Source organism: Lissotriton vulgaris, chromosome 3_2 (assembly GCF_964263255.1).
Source record: "Lissotriton vulgaris chromosome 3_2, aLisVul1.2, whole genome shotgun sequence".
In the NCBI taxonomy this organism is placed as follows: Eukaryota; Metazoa; Chordata; class Amphibia; order Caudata; family Salamandridae; genus Lissotriton; species Lissotriton vulgaris.
The window spans coordinates 35,974,538-35,995,703 of NC_141690.1; positions in this window are offsets into that span (position 1 = coordinate 35,974,538).

The following is a 21,166-nucleotide window of genomic DNA, read 5'->3' on the forward strand; positions in this document are numbered from 1 at the left end:
TCGCCCCGCTCAAGAAACCCTCCAACAGCCACGCCAACAAGAGAGCCACCTGGTTCCCCAATGAGCTCCAGACCTCTAAACGCGCATGCCGGAAACTGGAGAAGACATGGCTCCACGAATGCACACCGGACGACCACGCAGCCCACAAGGACGCCACCCGCAGACACCACCACCTCATCAGATTAGCCAAGAGACCCTCCTTCAAAGACCGCTTGGATAACAACGCACACAACAGCAAAAAGCTCTTCAGCATCGTAAAGGAATTCTCCAACCCCAGCGCCAACGACATCCCGCCCTCACAAGAACTGTGCGACTCACTAGCCATCTTCTTCCACCACAAGATCGCTGACATCCACAACACCAGGACTGCCCTGACTATGCCAGACTCCACCTCCTCTGTGAACACCATCAGCGCTAACCGCCTGACCTCAAAACCAAGCAAAAACAAAAAACGGTATTCTTCATCGGCAAGTCATTTACCCATCCAAGAGTCTTACAACCGGAAATCCCACCATCCTTAGAGCTCTGCAACCGGATTGCGGACTTCTTTGAGGAAAAAATCTTAATAATACAAAAGGACTTCCAACCACCTTGTCGAGCCCGGCTCCCCATTCCACCTGACTATGGAGAGAACCCAATGGGTTGCATGAGAGCCTTTACTCCGGCTACGCTCTTCCAGACCCGGGAAGCAATCCTGACATGTAAATCAGGTGCCCCTTCGGATTCATGCCCCCCTCGAATCCTTCATAAATTAATTGAGGTGGTCAATCCCATCATAAATGAGATTGTCAATGCTTCCCTGAGTTCAGGTGTTGTGCCTAGTGAATGGAAACATGCAATTGTGAAACCTCTCATGAAAAACTCAAATAAATCTCCCACAGACCTTACAAATTTACGCCTGATCTTACTCCTCCCCGTCCTGGGTAAGATAACTGAACAAATGGTCCACAAAGAATTAAAAAATTACGTAGAAACGCACCATATCCTCCATCCTCAGCAATCGGGTTTCCGTCCGCACCATTCTACAGAAACTGCCCTGATCGAACTCACCGATTCAATAAAACTTTTATAGGATGAAGGGAAGAACGCCGTCCTGATCTTATTTGATCTCACGGTGGCGTTCAATACCATCTCCCACTCCATACTTATAGACAGACTTAGGGATATAGGAATTACAGACGTAGCACTAGATTGGATAATCTCCTTCCTGGCAGACAGATCCCAAACCATCTCACTGGGCCCTTTTCTTTCTAAGGAGAAAAAGGTACATTCTGGAGTCCCTCAGGGCTCAATATTAAGCCTGTTATTGTTCAACATCTATATGATCCCCCTCATCTCTTTAATTGAGTCATACGGCATATTAGTGACATCATATGCCGATGACACTCAGCTTATTGTTCCCTTGGAGAAGAATCCCTCAGATGCCGAGTTGAATCTAAAAAAGTGTTTGAGAGATGTCTTCTGCTGGATGGATCGGAACCATCTTTAATGTAACACCAATAAGACAGAAATTCTCCCCATGGGAAAAAAAACCCAATTCTGTCCCAGCAAATGGTGGCCTGAGGACTCCCCTGCACCCCCTCAAGCTGTGGTATCAGCTAGGAATCTGGGCGTTCTATTTGACGCCGAATTATCCTTTGACCAGCACGTTAGGAATGTTGAAGAAAGCTGCTTCAATATTATTAAATCACTGAAAAAGTTTTTTTACTTTCTACCCATAGATTCAAGAAAGGCAGTAGCAGTGGCCTTAATCCTTGCACGTCTTGATTACTGCAATGGCTTTATGGCAGGTGTCAAAAAGAAAACCACTCTTAAAAAGCTTCAAGACATACAGCACGCAGCAGCCAGACTCGTTCTCAAGTTACCCAGGAGATCATCAGCTTCGGCCGCCCTGAAAACCCTCCATTGGCTGCCACTCCCCAAAAGAATATTGTTTAAAATCCTAACCATAGCCTTCCGTGCATTCAATCGCACCGGCCCGACCTACCTTATCAGACGATTTTCCCACTATAATCCTGCATGGACCTTAAGATCCTCTGGTCAAAACTTGATTAAGTTGCCGAAATTCAACTACAAAACTCAAGGAGGCAAGTCTTAATCCTTTTTATCTTCCAAAGCCTGGAATTCAATTCCCAACAATCTCAGATCCCTAACTCAAGAAAACCATTTTAGAAAGCAACTTAAAACATGGATTTATTCTTTCCCAGATGATCATGTAATGACTTTCATCTAGTCTCCCAATCTTAACTTCTGCACACTGTCTATTTAGCGTCAGGATGCTCCTTTCAGAGCGATTGTTGCGCTTTAGAAATACAAAAATACAAATACAAATACCTCCTGGTCCAACATCAACGACGATGAGACACACAAGGTCATGAACTCCATCCACTCAGCATCTCCGAATGACCCGTGCCCACACCACGTATTCAACAAAGCAGACGCAGCCATCGCACGCCAACTACGGAAGGCCATCAACAACACCTTCGGAACAGCGACATTCCCAGAAAGCTGGAAGCATGCCGAAATCAACGCCCTCCTCAGGAAGCCCAAAGCGGACCCCAAGGACCTAAAGAACTTCCAGCCCATCTCCCTGCTTCCGTTCCTGGCAAAGGTCATCAAGAAAATCGTCAACATGCAACTGGCCCACCACCTGGGAGACAACAACATCTTGGACCCGTCCCAGTCCAGATTCAGACAAAACCACATCACAGAGACAGCTCTCATCGCCGCCACAGACAACATCAGGCGCCAACTAGACAATGGCGAAACATCAGCCCTCATCCTCCCGGACCGGTCAGCTGCCTTCGACACAGTCTGCCATCGCGCTCTAAAGACGCACCTCCTAGAAGCTGGAATCCAAGAGAAGGCTCTTGACTGGATCACCTCCTTCCTCTCCGGCAGAACCCAGAGCGTCCGCCTCCCACCCTTCCAATACGAAGCCACCGGCGTCATCTGCGGGTTTCCCCCAGGGCTCATCCCTCAGCCCAACACTGTTCAATGTCTACATGGCCCCCCTCGCACAAGTGGCCCGCCGTCACTACCTCAACATCATCTCCTACACTTATGACACCCAGCTCATCCTCTCCCTTACCAAACACCCACACACTGCCAAAACCAACCTCCATGAGGGAATTAAGGCCGTCGCCAACTGGATGAGGAGCAGCCGTCTGAAGCTGAACTCGGACAAGATGGAGGTCCTCATCCTCGGACCCACCACCTCAGCATGGGACGACTCCTGGAGGCTGACCACAATGGGAACAGCACCAACACCCACTGACCATGCACGCAATCTAGGATTCAGCCTCAACTCTTCCACAACTCCGGACCCACCTACCTGAACTGCAGACTCAGCTTCCACACCCCCACCCGCCAGCTCCGCTCCGCCAGCCTCGCCCTCGCCGCTGTACCCCGCATCCAACGAATAACCTCCGGCAGCATATCCTTCTCCTACCTTGCTGCCAAGACCTGGAACACACTCCCTATCTACATAATACATAAGGCAGACCCAAGGCCTACTCCCCTTCAGAAGACACATAAAGACCTGGCTCCTCAAGCAGTAGCAGCACCCTCCTCTCCCCTCAGCGCCTTGGGACCTCACTGGTAAGTAGCACACTTTACAAGTACTCTGATTGTTTGATTGATTAATTGATTCCAGCCCTCCCAAAGACTGACCCACTCCTCCTTAGTCTTATCCTTTTGGTACCTGGCCTGTCCCCTTGATGCCCCTCCGAGGGAAGGTGTCCCTTTGCAGGACAAGTGTAGGCAAGTATTGATGTGAAAGAAATGTGTGGCCCATATGTCCAACCCATTTGAAACAGCCATTGGCCTTTTCTTCATTAAGAGCATGATATATGCTGAACACAGCATGCTTTAATTTTCTTTTTGGTATTCATGTGTCTCCAAAATGGAATTGTTGTTTACTGTCCCATGTCATTTATGATGTAAGTATACAACAATGTTAGTATGAGCACTCTGTTATGATTTAGTATAGATTTGTGTCCCTACATTGGCTGGGTGTCAAAACCTTAGGTTTGTCAAGGAGTGTGACATGAAGTCACAAACCATTGCATTTGAAATGCAATTTCCTCATAGTTTCTGCTTACAGATGTCAACATAGAGCAAGTGTGGCAAAGTGTAAGAGAAGCATGCTCCATATGTATGTAATTGGTTGAAAGACAACTGCCTATCAATTCACCTGGATGCGTATGGACTCTGCCTATATGGTAGTGACTTTAGCCACATATGTGTACACAGAGTACTGGAACATTTGATTTGTGTGTATTGATAGTGGTTTGCCCAATGTCTATGCCTTCATTAGAGCGGTTAACTAGTTGCAATGAGAACATTGCTACAGATGGCTGCCACTTTATGCCAAGAAACATTCAAGGTAGTTTACCCATAGTATACATGTTCTGTGCCTATGATGAGTGTGAGGTAGGTATGCTTCTGACAGTGTCCTGGTCCCATTGCCTTCCAGGACTTTATTTAGATATTCCTGTTAGGCAAGGTGTCTATGGTATGTATCCTCCAGAGCATTCAAATTGTAATGTAAGTCATTACATTGAAAATGTTTGTAAATGTACCAGAATTTATAGATCGCACAGCTACTTCCCTGAGGTAGATTCCCGGCGCTGTATGTATACTGCTTAGGAACCCTTCCTGGTTTTCCCTGTGAGTGTCCACTCCTGGGCACCCCCAAGGTGAAACCAGGCATCCCAGCGCTTTTGGGGCTGTTGTGGAGATTAAGCAAGCTACTGGAGTGGTGTGGCTCACTGGTTAGAGGTGGCAGACCCGGGAGCAGGGTCAGCGGACTCAATAATTCTCACCTCGGTGCCTACTCTAACCAGGGATCACACTCGGCAACTCTGGGCATTAGCTTGCCTCATCTCCACAACGGCCACCCACATACGCCGGGATGCCTGGTTTCACCTTGGAGATACCCAGTAGGGACCATCTCACAAGGAAAGCCAGGACGGGTTCCCCAGCGGTCTATGGCGCAGAGATACTCCTTCAGGAGTCGATTCTAGCACGTTTGAAACCCGCAATTAATTAATGAATTAATTGCCCAGAGTGGCAGAGTGGGACCCATGATTAGAATAGGAACCGAGGCAAGAATTATCAGGTCCGAGAAAATTGAGCCCAAGACCCGCCAAGGCGGGTATTGAACCCTGGTCCCGGGCCAGACCTCTGCATCAGGGTCTGCCGCTCTAACCATTTGAGCCACACATTGAAAATGTTTGGGTACATCATGTGGATGGTGTTTGGGCCCATGACATGGCTCAGTAAGTTACAATGCGATTGAGTCCTTACAAACGCACTATTGTTGTATATGTTATCTGCATATGGATGCAGCATATGGTACATGAATGGTGGGCACATAATTTGAATGCTAGTTATGACATGGTGTGATCGTAGATTAGTACAGTACATAGTATTGTAATGCACCTATCATTATGGGCTTATAACACAGTTGGATTATCAGAGTCTGGGCATTTTCCTAATCTGTGAACTGGGCATAGGCCACATCATGCTTATGTGATGTTCTTTTAGAATCTGTGTTTAGTGAACATGTAGCCCTGTGTTTGGCCATACATCCTGACATAAGATGTCCTATGTAAGAGAACGGTAAGCAGCAGGATAGAAGGTGTATGCCCTATCCTAGGGTTATGTTAGTTGTAATGTGTTGTTAAAGCTTTTTAATGAGTGTTTGTGAGATAAGTGAAGTTGGGTGTGTCTATATGCCCAGAGAGGGCATGTCACATGCAAACAGTGACCAGTAAGTAAAAAGTGCTTTTGCAGAGGGCAGCTGTGCTCCTTCACGAGCAGGCAGCATGAGGTTGGGATTCGTTGCACTAGGGGTTTGGATTGTCGTGCTGATCTGCCTGTCCTTCCTGTGGTAAATAAAGTATTACCCTGACATAATTTCTATAAATAAACAAAGGGTCATGCATAAAATGAGAGGCAGAGTCCGTGGTGTCCGATTCAAAAGGGCTTTATTTCAATAACTCGAGTTAGGGGAGAATCGGTTCCATCACCACTATGGTTCAGGAAGGGTCTTCTAAACTTTATTCACAGAGTACAATATTTATACATTCAATTTCGCACATAGGGAGGAGCGCTCCAGGCAGAGCAAGAGAAAGAGAGATAAGAACATGGGGGCGTGCATGAGGGCGTACATGTGGGTGTTCACTTGAGGAGTCAGAGGTGAGCCATAGGTGGGTGGATACATGGAGGGGGGTTGCATGGCCAGCTGGAACATTTCCCTACTTGTGTGCGCAACTTGATCATGACGTGCAACTGACGTGTAACTGGGGGGAGCTGACTTTCGGTCTGGTAGGGAGGCCTTCAGTGTCAGGGCGACCAGCACGTCTGGTATTATCTGATATCCTAAGTCCGGGGATGTATTATCTGAAGCAAAGGTCGCTCATCACCAAGAGCCAGTGCGGGCATCTATTTCTTCGTTCATTGCGTGGTGGGGCCTTGAGCTTTCTATGGACGCGATCTCTGCAAATCACTTAAACGGAGACAGAAAGGCTAGGCCCTATCTCTGCAGACGGGTTCTGTTTACCTCCTTCACCAGGCAGGAATGTGATTCTGTAGAGCAAGCAGATAACTGTTGTGCACAATACTGTCTTGGCACCCCGTCCTGGGCCCCTCTCGGCTTAGCCAAAAGTATGCGAGGTCAGGGATACGTAGCTGCAGCCCACAGAGTGTCTGGAGGCATGAAACCTTAATTCGGGAACTGGCTGAGCGATATATTAAAATGCACAATGCAAACACATAGGCCTCAGTACAAAATTAACGTTTCTTTTATGGAAGACTTGGTGACTGGCATCCTAATGTGGGACGTAAATGCAGAGGCATCATTATTGCAGGCCATAGAGGGAAAATGCATGGGTGACATGCATGTACACTAGACGTTGGGGTACACGCAGGGGACATATTGGCCATGTAAAATTTCTTTTTCCTCAGGTAGCTGGGGCAATTTATCTTGAATCTGTAAATTCAGACCTCCCTCCTGGGTTAGCCCACCCTCCAAAGCTGAGAATCATTCATGGCACGATGATAGGTACGGCAGTGGTGGTTAAGATTTTGGAAAATCTAGGTGTTTGCGGACAAGTCAACTGTACTCAATATGTAGGAGAACAACTCTTACAAAACATATGGGCATTTGCTCCAAACTCTTCATCAAAGATTTGCAGGTTGATGAGATCCCACTAAGAGTTTACCAACCTAAATCACCATCCTCTGGTCGACGGAAAGAAATCATGTTCTTTCATGGATAGGGCTGGATGTTCGAAACCATTGATATGTATGATCACCTGTGTTGCTACATATCAATGGGCGCCAAATCTGTTGTTGTGTCAGTTGAATATCGATTGTCACCGGAGAACAGATATCCCACCAACTATGAAGACTGCTTAAAGGCCAGAGTGCATTTTTTGAAGATGGCCTTGGATTATGGAGTGGATCGTTCCCAGGTCAATATTAGTGGTGACAGTGTTGGGGGCACCCTCACTGCTGCAGTGTGTCAAAAGCTGGTGAATAGGATGTATCTTGTAAAGCTAGTGCTCAGGTCCTCATCTACCCACTGGTACAGATGGCAGACTTGAATCTGCCATCCTACCAGCAGAACCTCTCCGTTCCCATTTTGTACTGGGAACGTGCTACATTCTACGTTCTCAAATACCTCAATAGAGATATTTCTCTAACTGATTAAGTATTAGATGGTGAGCTTGTTCCAGACAACAAAAAACAAACGTTTATAAAATGGCTCTGTTCTCTATTCCGATCTCAAAGGGCGATAGTACCACTCACGGGGAGTGGAAGGTTCAGCCACAGTAATTGCCCTCAGCGATACAGTGTTACAAAAGAGAACTGGGCTGTGTGTGAGCAGGTCAAAGGAGTGTGAGTTTGAGGTGGAGGCTTGGTGGAAACCAACCAAGGGGTATCCATTTTTTTGGATATAGAGGCCTCACACACCTTAGAAGGTGTCATGCTTCATCATAGGCAATGCTCCTCGTTGGGTAGGCGGTGCAATTCCCAACGGGCGACACCTCAAAGAGGGGCTCTTTAGCGGAGATTTTTAATCCAACTGCCTATAGGTGAAGTGTGGGTGAGGGGCCAGAAAATTGTAGACGGAGGAGTGAGTTAAAATGAGGCAAAGGGTACCAGAAAACAACTTTATTCGTGTGGTCCCTTGCTTCAAATAAAACCAAAGGCTAGTCTGCACTCGCTGGGATATTAGGTTTCGAAGCTTGAGCCTAGACTAGAAAGTGAAGGATGTGGTCGACATGTTTCTCGCTAACAGTACATTGACACGCGATTCATCAGGACCTAAATAGAGGGGAAAACTGTCTACAAAACATGATCTCTCAACGTATCAGTGACTGATTACAATTATTGGAATGAAGTACCTCTTTTACACTGTTCCTTGCCTATATTGAGAGACAACGGAGACAAATTAATAACAGGTCAGGTTCACAATTCATACTCAAAGTGACCTTACACACACAGTGATATACTAGTGAGGGTGCCGCTAGTATGTGATTAAAACCAGAAGTGAGTACTCAGCTCAGAGAGCACAGTAAGAAGCATGCCCCCATGGAAGAGTACAGTTGAAACAAAGCAGCAGCAGTATTCAGGTCGGACTCAATTCACCTAATGGTCAGGATTTATGTGTAACAACAGTAATCAGCGTCTGTGTCTTAGGCTATGCATGGAGAGAAGAGACAAAGGACAAAAGCAACATGCATGATGTTACAGACGCTATAATACTATTCATACCCATCCGCACCTGGCCCATGTGACCCGTCAAAAGACAAACATATTATTTCAACTTGTATGTGCATAGCCCAAACATACCTCAGGACCAAAGCTGTCGGGTCTGATTCCGGACTTGTTAAAACAGTAACGCACTTGGCCAGTGCAACCAAAGAGCAAGGTGTGAATGAAATTATGACCTCAGAGTCTAGTCAGCAGGGGTGCGAGGCTCGAGGCATCAGTATGCATGGTGCGTATAGATTTTTAGACACTCCCGTGTGCTATCGCATAAGTGGTGAGCCGCATTGTAAATGCGCTGACAGCAGACTTGGCCCGGTATCAGTACAGCGAGAGCGCGAGGCCAAAGGCATAAAATGGGGGCTGCCTATACTCATCGAACCACCTCCGCGCGCTATTGCGTACTATCGCGTAAGAGTCGAGCCGCATGGTTAAAATGTAAAAAGCCAAATCGCCTCAGTCACGACCAGCAAGTGTGCGAGGCTCCAAGATGTGATATGCGGGGTACATGTACATATCAAAAACAAAAACAAACTTCATCCGCGCACTGTCGCGTGAGAGGAGTGCTGCATGATTATGATGATAATGTCTGAGAGGTATTATTCTTCAGGGCGATGAAATTGTCGGTTAAAACATATTATTGAGATGGGCTCTAATGTCGCCAGCAACTAAGTGTGTAAGCGCGCAAGCTGCTAGCACTTACTTCGAAGCTCCCGTGTCCGCGCGTGTTTGCCTACCCCTCTCTGCTGGAACTGGATAGTAGAGTTCCGGCGGGCGGCCATGACCTTTATCATAGTCAGGGCGAGATCAGCCCCTCGAATGAAGACCGGATGTGCTCGTCAGCCTCGAGTCACGTGGACCGGGCTGTTACGCGTGGACACGGGAGCCTTGAAGTAAGTGCTAGCAGCTTGCGCGCTTACACACTCAGTTGCTGGTGACACTAGAGCCCAGCTCAATAATATGTTTTAACCGACAATTTCATTGCCTATGATGAAGCACGACACCTGCAAAGGTGTGTGAGGCCTCTTTATCCAACAAAACGGATACCCCTTGGTAGGTTTCCACCGAGCCTCCACCTCAACCTCACACCCCTGTGACCTGCTCATACACACACTTTCCAGGAACAGCCCAGTTCTCTTTTGTAACACAGCTTACTTGCATTCCCATCTGCAAAACTAGTAGTAGATGATACTGTGAATTTCATTAAAAGTATGAGATGTTATCCGGACTGGCCTTTCAGAGACCCCTTTTAGAAAACTGTAAAAATGTATTTATTTGAACCAAAACAAAGGTACTACTTTATCAGAAAAGATTCAATCGTCATCATATTCAAATCTAGACCACTATTTGTCTCTTACCTGCCCATGAAATTTCACAAAATTTTCAAGTAAAAATTTTAGTTAGATTAGATGCTTATTGTGTAGGTGAAATTCTACAGTGTTCTAATCTCGTTCACTGTGAAAATAGTATTTGGAAATCTCAAATCTGTTGTAAAGTTTGAAATGTTTACCAACATTAGTAACATCTCCAAGTTTGATTCCACCAGTGCATTCCTAAACACAAGATGACACTTTGGGGCGGATTTACAAAAATTGACGCATCTCCGCATATTAGCAGAGATGTGTCTCTTAATTTGCTTCACACAAAAAAAACTTGCGCCACCATAGATGCTTTGCATTTACAATGCGGCGCACTGTGGTGCAAGGATTGACAGATGCGTGACTCATCTGTTGGCGTAAAGGCAACAAATTGCTGAAGACGTGTTGCAAGCACAATGCAACTCAAGCAATACTTAGGTATGCCGATTCCAATCATACTGCGTCACTCCTTATGCCTGCTTAAAGCAGGAGTATGGTTCTGATGCAGTGGTGTTGTAAAAGTAATGCAGGGAACTCTTGTAGATTTATCTGAGTCAGTTTTACAAGGCTTTCTTACGTCATAACGCCCACCCTGCAGACATGATGCAACCACCGGCGGAAGATCCTTCTCCCACCATGCCACCAAGACATGGAACACCCTCCCATTGAGCCTATGACAGACCCAAGAACTGCTGACCTTTGGGACAATACGCAAGACCTGGCTGTTCAATCAGTAGCGCCCCTCAGCGCCTTGAGACTCTCACGGGTATGTAGTTATGTTATGTTATATTATGTTAAGTTGTTTTATATAGCGCATGGCTACCCCAGCAACGGGGCATCCCAGCGCTTACAGCCATGCGTGACAGAGTGGCTGCAAGGCTGCGTGTGGAGAGGGAGTGTAATACCGGCCTCCACCGCTCTGCAGGTTAGATTGATGAAAATAGCCAAGTTTTAATTAGCTGGCGGAAACACTGATGATGCGTAGTGGATCTTGCTTGTAGAGGGATAGAGTTCCAAAGTAGTGGAGCCTTGTGCTTAAATGAGCGTCCTCCCGTACCCTCGTAGTACGCTTTACAAATGACTGATTGATTGATTGATGCAGGTATGATGTGGCGCAGGGCTTTACAACGTGACGCATCCCCCCAAATGCATCACGTTGTAAATGTGTCACAACGTGGTGCTGTTTTTTCGACAACGCTGCGTCACAAAAGTGACACAACAGCGACGTAAAAATGTTGCAAGGGGCTTGTAAATCTACTCCTTTTTATTCTTTACCTTATTGTTTTTCTATGGCATAGAGTGATGAGAAATAACTTTTTAGAAACTATGTAGCTAAAATTGGGGGGACTGGGTTTGCTGCTAGACAGTAATCACCATAGGGTTCTTATAGGTCCACTTCCATTTAACTAATAGAACCAAAGCCCAGTTGATCAAAACCCATCAGTCTAGCTTTCTTTTGGTTTTAGAGTTTCTCCTTGCAAGTGATTATGTAATAATACAATCCTTTTAATGGTGTACTAGATCTAAGTTGGGTGTGTGTCAATTACCCCTATATCACAGCACATCCTTCCTGTATAATCAAATGGCTGGTGTAGATTTTCATATGTGGGAACTTTTAATCTTGGTTGAAGCTGTACGTAGGTTTCAGCAATCCCCCCGACCCTTCCCCGTTCCCTCCATAACCCCCACTCCAGGGTCTATAACGGTTGTGAAATGGGTGATTCTGACTTTTTGTCTGTATATTTGCAGAAGGGTGAGTTTCCTGGGGCAGCAGCAAAATCTGTGCAAGGAAGGTGAGTAACACCAACACCAACAGCAGTCTTAAGAACAACAGGCTTGGTGTGCAAACAAGGCCGTACTCGGATTCCATTTGTATGCAGATCGTTCTTATACTTTGTACCACAACCTAGTTCTTAGTAAGTAATTAAATATTAATGGAAGGTCCTGATGGGGTTTTTCGACCAATTTAAAGATCGCTTTTTGTAATAATAATTACATTTTTGAAACATGGTACATGAAATACATTTCTCGCTCTAGATCAATACGTTTCTCCTATTAATCCCTTTAGGTACATCAAATGCACTGCAAAAACAAAAAACAGGTTGAATCATTTTACCAGCTTAAGAATTTGCTGATGTGAGTTGGGGACTTTAACCACATTACAATCATGTTTGTTCTTCCACTCCATAATGACTGAGGACTGTCTCATCTGGGCCCTCAGTGTAGACCTCTATTAATAAGTTGAGTGATGCAGTTTCTAGGAATTACCTTTACCTTCTCCCCACCTGCTTGGGAGTCTTGGCATAACCTTCTAGCTGCCTCCTCGTGGTTTCATTACTCTTCACCACCATCAAGTTCAACCCTACCAGGTACCGCACTGATGTTGCGCTCCAGCCACAGAAATGTGTTTTTGAATTGCACTGTCATTGCACCAGTGCTTAAATCTGAAAAATACATTTCTACAACACTACTAAAACTGTGCAACATGCCTCATCCCCATAGCACCTTCATTGAAGTCAGTCACTGCTACTGTATTTTGTTCTGTCACCTTTAACATAATGTGCTTGCTTTGCTTAGTCAAACTGACAATTTACATTCATTTTTAGGTTTTTTGAAAATAATCTTAATGACCCTTTGAATGATGTTACTTTTTAGGGGAAAATATGAGGTTTTATACCAAATTTTATTATTCTTTTGAATAAATAACCATATATTTCTCTGGGCCACTGGTGGATGCTGCATGGATTAACAAACAGATGCATCAAGGTAAAATCCGCTCGCAAAGGGGCAGATTCTCTAAGAAATCGCAAAATTGCGATTACTTGCATTTAAGGAATCTCAAATTGAGATTCCTTAAATGCAATGCATTAAAGTTTAAAAAATAGCAATTTCGTTAATAGGGTTTGCTAATTACCATGAAGTTAAACTTCATAGTAATTTGCAAAAACTTTAAAATATGCACTAAACTGTATTTTTCAAAGTTTCATGTTGCGCACACACATGCCGTCCTGTCCACACAAGGTGCGCTACTGAGCACGGCACGGTACGGCGGAGAGCAGAGCAGAGCATCGAGCTTGGTAGAGGAGAGGTGAGACTGGGCAGTGGAGCAGCACTGCAGAGGTCCCGGAGGAGTGGTGGAGTAGAGGAGCGGCGGAGAATCTGACACCGAGCCCGGACGGACTGGAGTCAAGCTTACGATCACCGGCACTCGGCACTCGGCACCCGGCACTTGGCTCTTGGCGCATGGTAGTCAGACTCACCACGCACACCACTGCATCCGGTGCACCTAGAGCATCTAGAGGCTGGGCTTGCTGCCCACAGAAAAAGCGGTGGTGCGAGCTCTGGGGGACTGACAGGCTCGCAGTCCGCAGCTAGCAGCCCTGTAGCCAAGCGGACCCACCCTGCCTTCTCCTTTCTCCTTTCGCGGATGGGCTGTGTCTCGGGACGTGAGTCAGGCTGAGTCAGGCTGAGCCAGGCAGCAACAGGTGAGCGTGAGCGTGCTTCCCTGGTACCTCCTGCCTTACAGTCCCCCTGTTGTCAGGCACTTCCAGGTACTGCCACTGCAGGCATTAAAGGCGGTAAAGGCACTAAAGGGGGCATTAAAGGGGTAAAGGGGTAAACCAGCCTGAAAACCTGCCCACCTTAAGTCAAGTTCCTTGTACCTACCTACCCTCTCACAGTGGCACCGGAGCCTGAAACAGAGCCAGAGCTAGAGGAGCTAGAGGGGTTTGAGGACCAGAGGTAACAGAGGCTCAGAGCTCGAGTCAGAGGCTGGAAAGAACTTTGGAGAGGAGGCAGCGGCTGCCTGCACGCAGTCGAGCCTCCTCCCTATCAACGCTCACTTACTCTGGCCAAATCTCATCGACACCAATCAGCTGCTACCAACCCCACAATAACCCAGAGTAGCAGAGGAAAAGGGAGAAAAAGGAGACACAAAGAGGTACAAGGAGTCACAAGGAGACAAAAGGAGACTCAAGGATAAAAAGGACAAAAGGATACGAAAAGGACGAAGAGAAAAAAGCAGAAATGTGGTCTGGGAAGCAAAGGAACAACGCAGCACCTACAAACCCCCCGAAAAGGTGAAGGAAAGTAAAGAAGAAGCTCAAAAAGGACTTAATGGATGTGAGTAACGAAGGATATGGAAGCAATAAATGTAGCTTTCAACCAAAAATCTACACATAATTCACATTCATCAAAGATCCAAGCACAGTCCTCTATCTAAACAATGCCAGCACAAGCGACCTACCAACACCACTCCACCCAACCAAAGTAAACGGAACAAACCCCTCAGAGCAGGAGTTAGAACAAGTGGGGAAGGAGGAAAAGAACCAAGCCAATCCCCAAAAGAGGAATCATATCTCTGAGTAAATGTAAATGTAAATGTACATGTATTTATATAGCGCAAATCGCCCACATCGCAGGCATCGATGCGCTTGCTTAGGGAACCCGTCCTGGTATTCCCCTGTGAGACACCCCGGCAGGGTATCCACAAGGTGAAAGCCAGGCATCCCGCCGCGAGGGGCCGTTGTGGAGATTAAGCAAGCTATTGCCCAGAGTCGCAGAGTGTGAACCCGTGAGTCGAGTAGGCACCGGAGCGAGAATTATCGAGTCCGTGGAATTATTGAGCCCAACCCCCGTCGAGGCGGGGAATTGAACCCTGGTCCAGGGCCGATCTCAGCTTCCGGGTCTGCCGCCTCTAACCCCTGAGCCACACTTCTCCACTGAGTACGAAGGTGCACTTGCAATCAGCGACAAAGCAAGCATTGGACCCCCGGGGGGGCCACCCAGCACTGGTTCACAGACAAAGACAAGGGGGGGCGACCCAAATGCAAGAACAACAGCATAAGGCAGTGCACAAGATCATTCAAATGAAACAATAATGGCGGACCCAAGGGTGAATCCAATTGCAAACTTTGCATTAAAAGCGATTAGGGGGCGGCATCCTACAACTCCCACAAGCCTAACAAGACAAAATAAAAGATACAATGGCAACGAGGAGGACCACCACGAACACCTAGCACCCCAGAGGAGGACGCAAGGTCCACCAGGAACCTGTGTGGGCCACGGCGGACCAGAGAGGGCAACAAAATGGGTGTTCCAGGACCAGCCCCCCCAGGACGATATAAGCAAATTTTCACTGAATACAGAATGAACAACACAAAAGGAAACAACATCCTGCAAACACATAAGGACAATGATAGCGGATAGAGAAGTAACGCTCGCCTGCAGGGACATGAATGAACCTACCGCATGGGCGGATCTCGATGGGGCAGGGCAACCAACCACTACAAAAATACAGGAAATAAGGGACTATGGTCAGTGCTCACTCCAAATCAGCGACCAAGCACACGAGAAATTCGATAAAACCGAGCCACAAAAGGATGGTGCTGAGCAAAGTCTCGCCCCAACATTAACCGGAACAAACATACAGAGCCAATCAACTGTTCTTAACACACTACCCAGCATAGGACTTACAATACCCAGGTTAAATGACCTTGAAACCTCGTATCTCACTCTAGAAGAGTGGGAAGAACTGGTTGCATCCTACCCCGTGGAATCGGAGAGAGAACTGCCAGGGGAGTGCATCTGCGAAAGAAAGATCAAAAGCTAAGGAAGATATCTGGGCATCCCTCCTGCAGACAATGCAACTATCAGTAAATGTCATTCAATACCAATCTGACAAGATGGACTTACAGCTCTCTGTCCTCAACTCCCTGTCAATATTTCTAATATTGACGGCAAGCTAGCAGAGCTGAACTGCATGATAAAAAGGGCGCAAGCCGAGACTCAATTAATAGCATCAAACTGCTCTTGTATTACCATAGTGGATAAACTGGTAACACTACCAACAGAACTGGAAATCTCTCTGACATAAGGAGTACAGTCAAAAACAACCATCCCAGCAACCACATGGAGAGAAGGCAAGAAGCTACACCATCCGTGCAAGAAGAAACACAGCCTCCAAAGCAGGAGAACTCAAAGACATCCATAGACCCATTCCCGCTCAGGGATAAATTAAACAATAAGAATATACTGGCCATGAACAAACAACAACTTCAAGGAGTTCAAACTCCCCCTACAGAGAGTACAGCGCACCCCGATAAAACTAACCGAAAAGACGGACCATCAACCCCTCTCCAACAAGGAAAAGCGGGAAGAAAACAGAAAAGGAAGGGAAGGAACCAATGGAAAATGACAGGGGTCATAGGGCCGGAATAGTGACCAACCAGCAGCAAATTCACCACAAGCCTGGTCGACAGAGAAGAATGACGCATCAGCTCACAAGTGCACCACCTCGGAAAAGAAAGGACCAGGGACAAAACTTGGAACAGACCCGGCACTGGAGAGAAGGTCCACCAACAGCCCCTCGACCAAAAGCGTGAAAGACACACCGAGCCCGCCACAAGTAGCTAAGAAGACCGGCAACGACAACATCGAATGGAGGCACAATCTACAAATAGCCACAGATTCACCTGACAGTAGAAATCAAGAAAGAATTTGGCAGAGCACTCAAAACCACACCAAAAATCCCCCAGAGATAAGGGACGAAAAACAACCTCAAGCAAGTCCAGAGCAGACCGCAACAATGAGGGTAAATGCTCCTAGACAAGAACTGCAGGAAATCAGTAAAATGAATGATAACCGCAACACAGCAGGACTCAAGGAACCTTCCACCCAAGGGGCAGCCCCAATCAAGAGCACTGAAAACACTCAGACATACGATATAGGGCAATGCAGCACAACTACAGTAATATTCTACCCTGAGTACCAATCAAGAGGCCCAATGGGTATCCTAAATAGGGGAAATATACTATGGCTACTGAAAACCATAGACAGCCTCAAAACCATATCATCAGCTGACTTGGAATAAGTAGAATTCATGGAATCTTTGAGGCATCCTGGAGTAGAATCAACAAAAACAGTATGGGCCACAGGAGAATTTCCAGAGAGATTACTAAAAGAAAAAGCAAAGTTCGACTCCAGGGGAATAAAATTACAACTTTTCTCTCAATCAAGATATCCAGTCCCTTTACTGTACGACAGTCAACAAAAGAAAGCAAAAGAGCCGTCTCTCAAAAAACTGTCCCAAAACGCCAGAGAACCTAGTGCATCCAGACGAGTTTGACATCAGAACATTGGTCAATGACAGTCAGCCCTCACCTAATTGGAGCTGGCTCGCAAGGAATGTGAAAGAGATAAATCAATGACAAAGCAACATAAAACCAACCAACACCATCAGCACCCTAAGCTTATGTTCATGGAACATTAACGGCCTAGGTGACAAGCTCTCAGACATGGACTTAAACACCTACTTGAAAAAATTTGCTATCATTTCTCTGCAAGAAACCTGGTCCGACCCTCCCCCAGCGCTGGCAGGATACAATCTGAACTTTCTACCGTCCACTTTGAGCTCACTGTTCGGCCATAAGAAAGGTGGTCTTGCCATTTACAGCGCGCTATCAGTAATAACGGAGGCAGCCCCACTAAATTACAACATAGCTGCCCCAAATGCAATGCAAGCACTATGATTGTCACTCCGGGCGCAAGATATAAAAGAGGATATAATTTTAATAAGCCTCTACTTGCACCCCAGGGAGAAAAAGAAGGGAGCACAACAATTGAAGGAAGAACTTGTAAAACTAGTGAAAACCGAGAATACGAACAGCCTAATTATCACAGGGGACTTCAATCTAAATATGCTTAGCACCTCGGACTCTGAAATCAAAAACGATGAGGACCTGTTTGCCTGGGAGTATAACCGTCAAGACTGTACCTCGGGAGGCAGAAGCACAAAAACAGCCAGGAGCCTGCTGGCCAAACTAGAAGAGCTGGGCTTCAGGGCACTCAATGGCAGATTCTCGGGCGACCGACCACAGTCTGCAACATTCAACAGTACACTGGCAAGCTCCACAATTGACTTCACATTCTTCTCTCGCAGTCTGTATCATAGTGTAAGAGACTTTCATATCTGCCCAATGGACCACAGCGACCACTTGCCCCAGGAAACAACGATAAACACAACGACAATACCAAACCCGCCAGGCGTCAACAATTTAGGCACGGACTTCTCAACAAACGAAAGACGGGTAAAATGTAAAGTCACCGATCCACAAAATATTCTAGTGCAGGTGAAACAAGCTCTTGTTGAAGCGCAGTCCGCATCACCAAACCTGATAACATGCTTGGAGGCATTCACAAAATAAATGAGAGGCACAGCTGAAAGAAAAGTGCACAGAAAGTGAGCAAGAAAGAGCAGCAACGCGACACACAAAAGCCATCACAATTTCCGAAACGACACCAGGCTAAAAAGACTGAAGACGCAGATTAATCACACCCTGCGAACAGCAAAAACAGACCCCTCTGCTTGCCAAGCACTGAGACAGCTAAAAGGCAACCGCAAGAAACTAATATGGCAACTAAAAAAGGACGCAGACGAGGCCTTTTTAGGAAAACTCCTATACGATGCCAAAACAAATATTTACAACAAGGGGTGGTGAGGGACAGAGTCTCTGAATTAAGCAGAACGCTCTCACCCAGTCAAGAGATCAGGGCTAGATCCAACACCGTTTTTTAGCTCACTGCACCATCCCAGTTTCAGAACCTGGCTGTATGCAAATTAGTCTGTTCCTGTCCCAGTGCATGATGGGAACAGGGCAAACCAAACTACAAAAGCCAATTCTTACACTGGGAAGGAAACAAGCTCCCGGGGACCGGTTTCTGGCATTACAGCCGTCTTCGGCCCGGTTTGCTTGAATCCTGATGGTGCAATGAGCAAGGGTCTCACATCTGAGAATACCCTTCCACGCTTAGGGTGGACAAAAATATTTACAACAAGGGGTGGTGAGGGACAGAGTCTCTGAATTAAGCAGAAAGCTCTCACCCAGTCAAGAGATCAGGGCTAGATCCAACACCGTTTTTTAGCTCACTGCACCATCCCAGTTTCAGAACCTGGCTGTATGCAAATTAGTCTGTTCCTGTCCCAGTGCATGATGGGAACAGGGCAAACCAAACTACAAAAGCCAATTCTTACACTGGGAAGGAAACAAGCTCCCGGGGACCGGTTTCTGGCATTACAGCCGTCTTCGGCCCGGTTTGCTTGAATCCTGATGGTGCAATGAGCAAGGGTCTCACATCTGAGAATACCCTTCCACGCTTAGGGTGGACAAAAATATTTACAACAAGGGGTGGTGAGGGACAGAGTCTCGGAATTAAGCAGAAAGCTCTCACCCAGTCAAGAGATCAGGGCTAGATCCAACACCGTTTTTTAGCTCACTGCACCATCCCAGTTTCAGAACCTGGCTGTATGCAAATTAGTCTGTTCCTGTCCCAGTGCATGATGGGAACAGGGCAAACCAAACTACAAAAGCCAATTCTTACACTGGGAAGGAAACAAGCTCCCGGGGACCGGTTTCTGGCATTACAGCCGTCTTCGGCCCGGTTTGCTTGAATCCTGATGGTGCAATGAGCAAGGGTCTCACATCTGAGAATACCCTTCCACGCTTAGGGTGGACAAAAATATTTACAACAAGGGGTGGTGAGGGACAGAGTCTCTGAATTAAGCAGAAAGCTCTCACCCAGTCAAGAGATCAGGGCTAGATCCAACACCGTTTTTTAGCTCACTGCACCATCCCAGTTTCAGAACCTGTCTGTATGCAAATTAGTCTGTTCCTGTCCCAGTGCATGATGGGAACAGGGCAAACCAAACTACAAAAGCCAATTCTTACACTGGGAAGGAAACAAGCTCCCGGGGACCGGTTTCTGGCATTACAGCCGTCTTCGGCCCGGTTTGCTTGAATCCTGATGGTGCAATGAGCAAGGGTCTCACATCTGAGAATACCCTTCCACGCTTAGGGTGGACAAAAATATTTACAACAAGGGGTGGTGAGGGACAGAGTCTCTGAATTAAGCAGAAAGCTCTCACCCAGTCAAGAGATCAGGGCTAGATCCAACACCGTTTTTTAGCTCACTGCACCATCCCAGTTTCAGAACCTGGCTGTATGCAAATTAGTCTGTTCCTGTCCCAGTGCATGATGGGAACAGGGCAAACCAAACTACAAAAGCCAATTCTTACACTGGGAAGGAAACAAGCTCCCGGGGACCGGTTTCTGGCATTACAGCCGTTTTCGGCCCGGTTTGCTTGAATCCTGATGGTGCAATGAGCAAGGGTCTCACATCTGAGAATACCCTTCCACGCTTAGGGTGGACAAAAATATTTACAACAAGGGGTGGTGAGGGACAGAGTCTCTGAATTAAGCAGAAAGCTCTCACCCAGTCAAGAGATCAGGGCTAGATCCAACACCGTTTTTTAGCTCACTGCACCATCCCAGTTTCAGAACCTGGCTGTATGCAAATTAGTCTGTTCCTGTCCCAGTGCATGATGGGAACAGGGCAAACCAAACTACAAAAGCCAATTCTTACACTGGGAAGGAAACAAGCTCCCGGGGACCGGTTTCTGGCATTACAGCCGTCTTCGGCCCGGTTTGCTTGAATCCTGATGGTGCAATGAGCAAGGGTCTCACATCTGAGAATACCCTTCCACGCTTGGGGTGGACAAAAATATTTACAACAAGGGGTGGTGAGGGACAGAGTCTCTGAATTAAGCAGAAAGCTCTCACCCAGTCAAGAGATCAGGGCTAGATCCAACACCGTTTTTTAGCTCACTGCACCATCCCAGTTTCAGAACCTGGCTGTATGCAAATTAGTCTGTTCCTGTCCCAGTGCATGATGGGAACAGGGCAAACCAAACTACAAAAGCCAATTCTTACACTGGGAAGGAAACAAGCTCCCGGGGACCGGTTTCTGGCATTACAGCCGTCTTCGGCCCGGTTTGCTTGAATCCTGATGGTGCAATGAGCAAGGGTCTCACATCTGAGAATACCCTTCCACGCTTAGGGTGGACAAAAATATTTACAACAAGGGGTGGTGAGGGACAGAGTCTCTGAATTAAGCAGAAAGCTCTCACCCAGTCAAGAGATCAGGGCTAGATCCAACACCGTTTTTTAGCTCACTGCACCATCCCAGTTTCA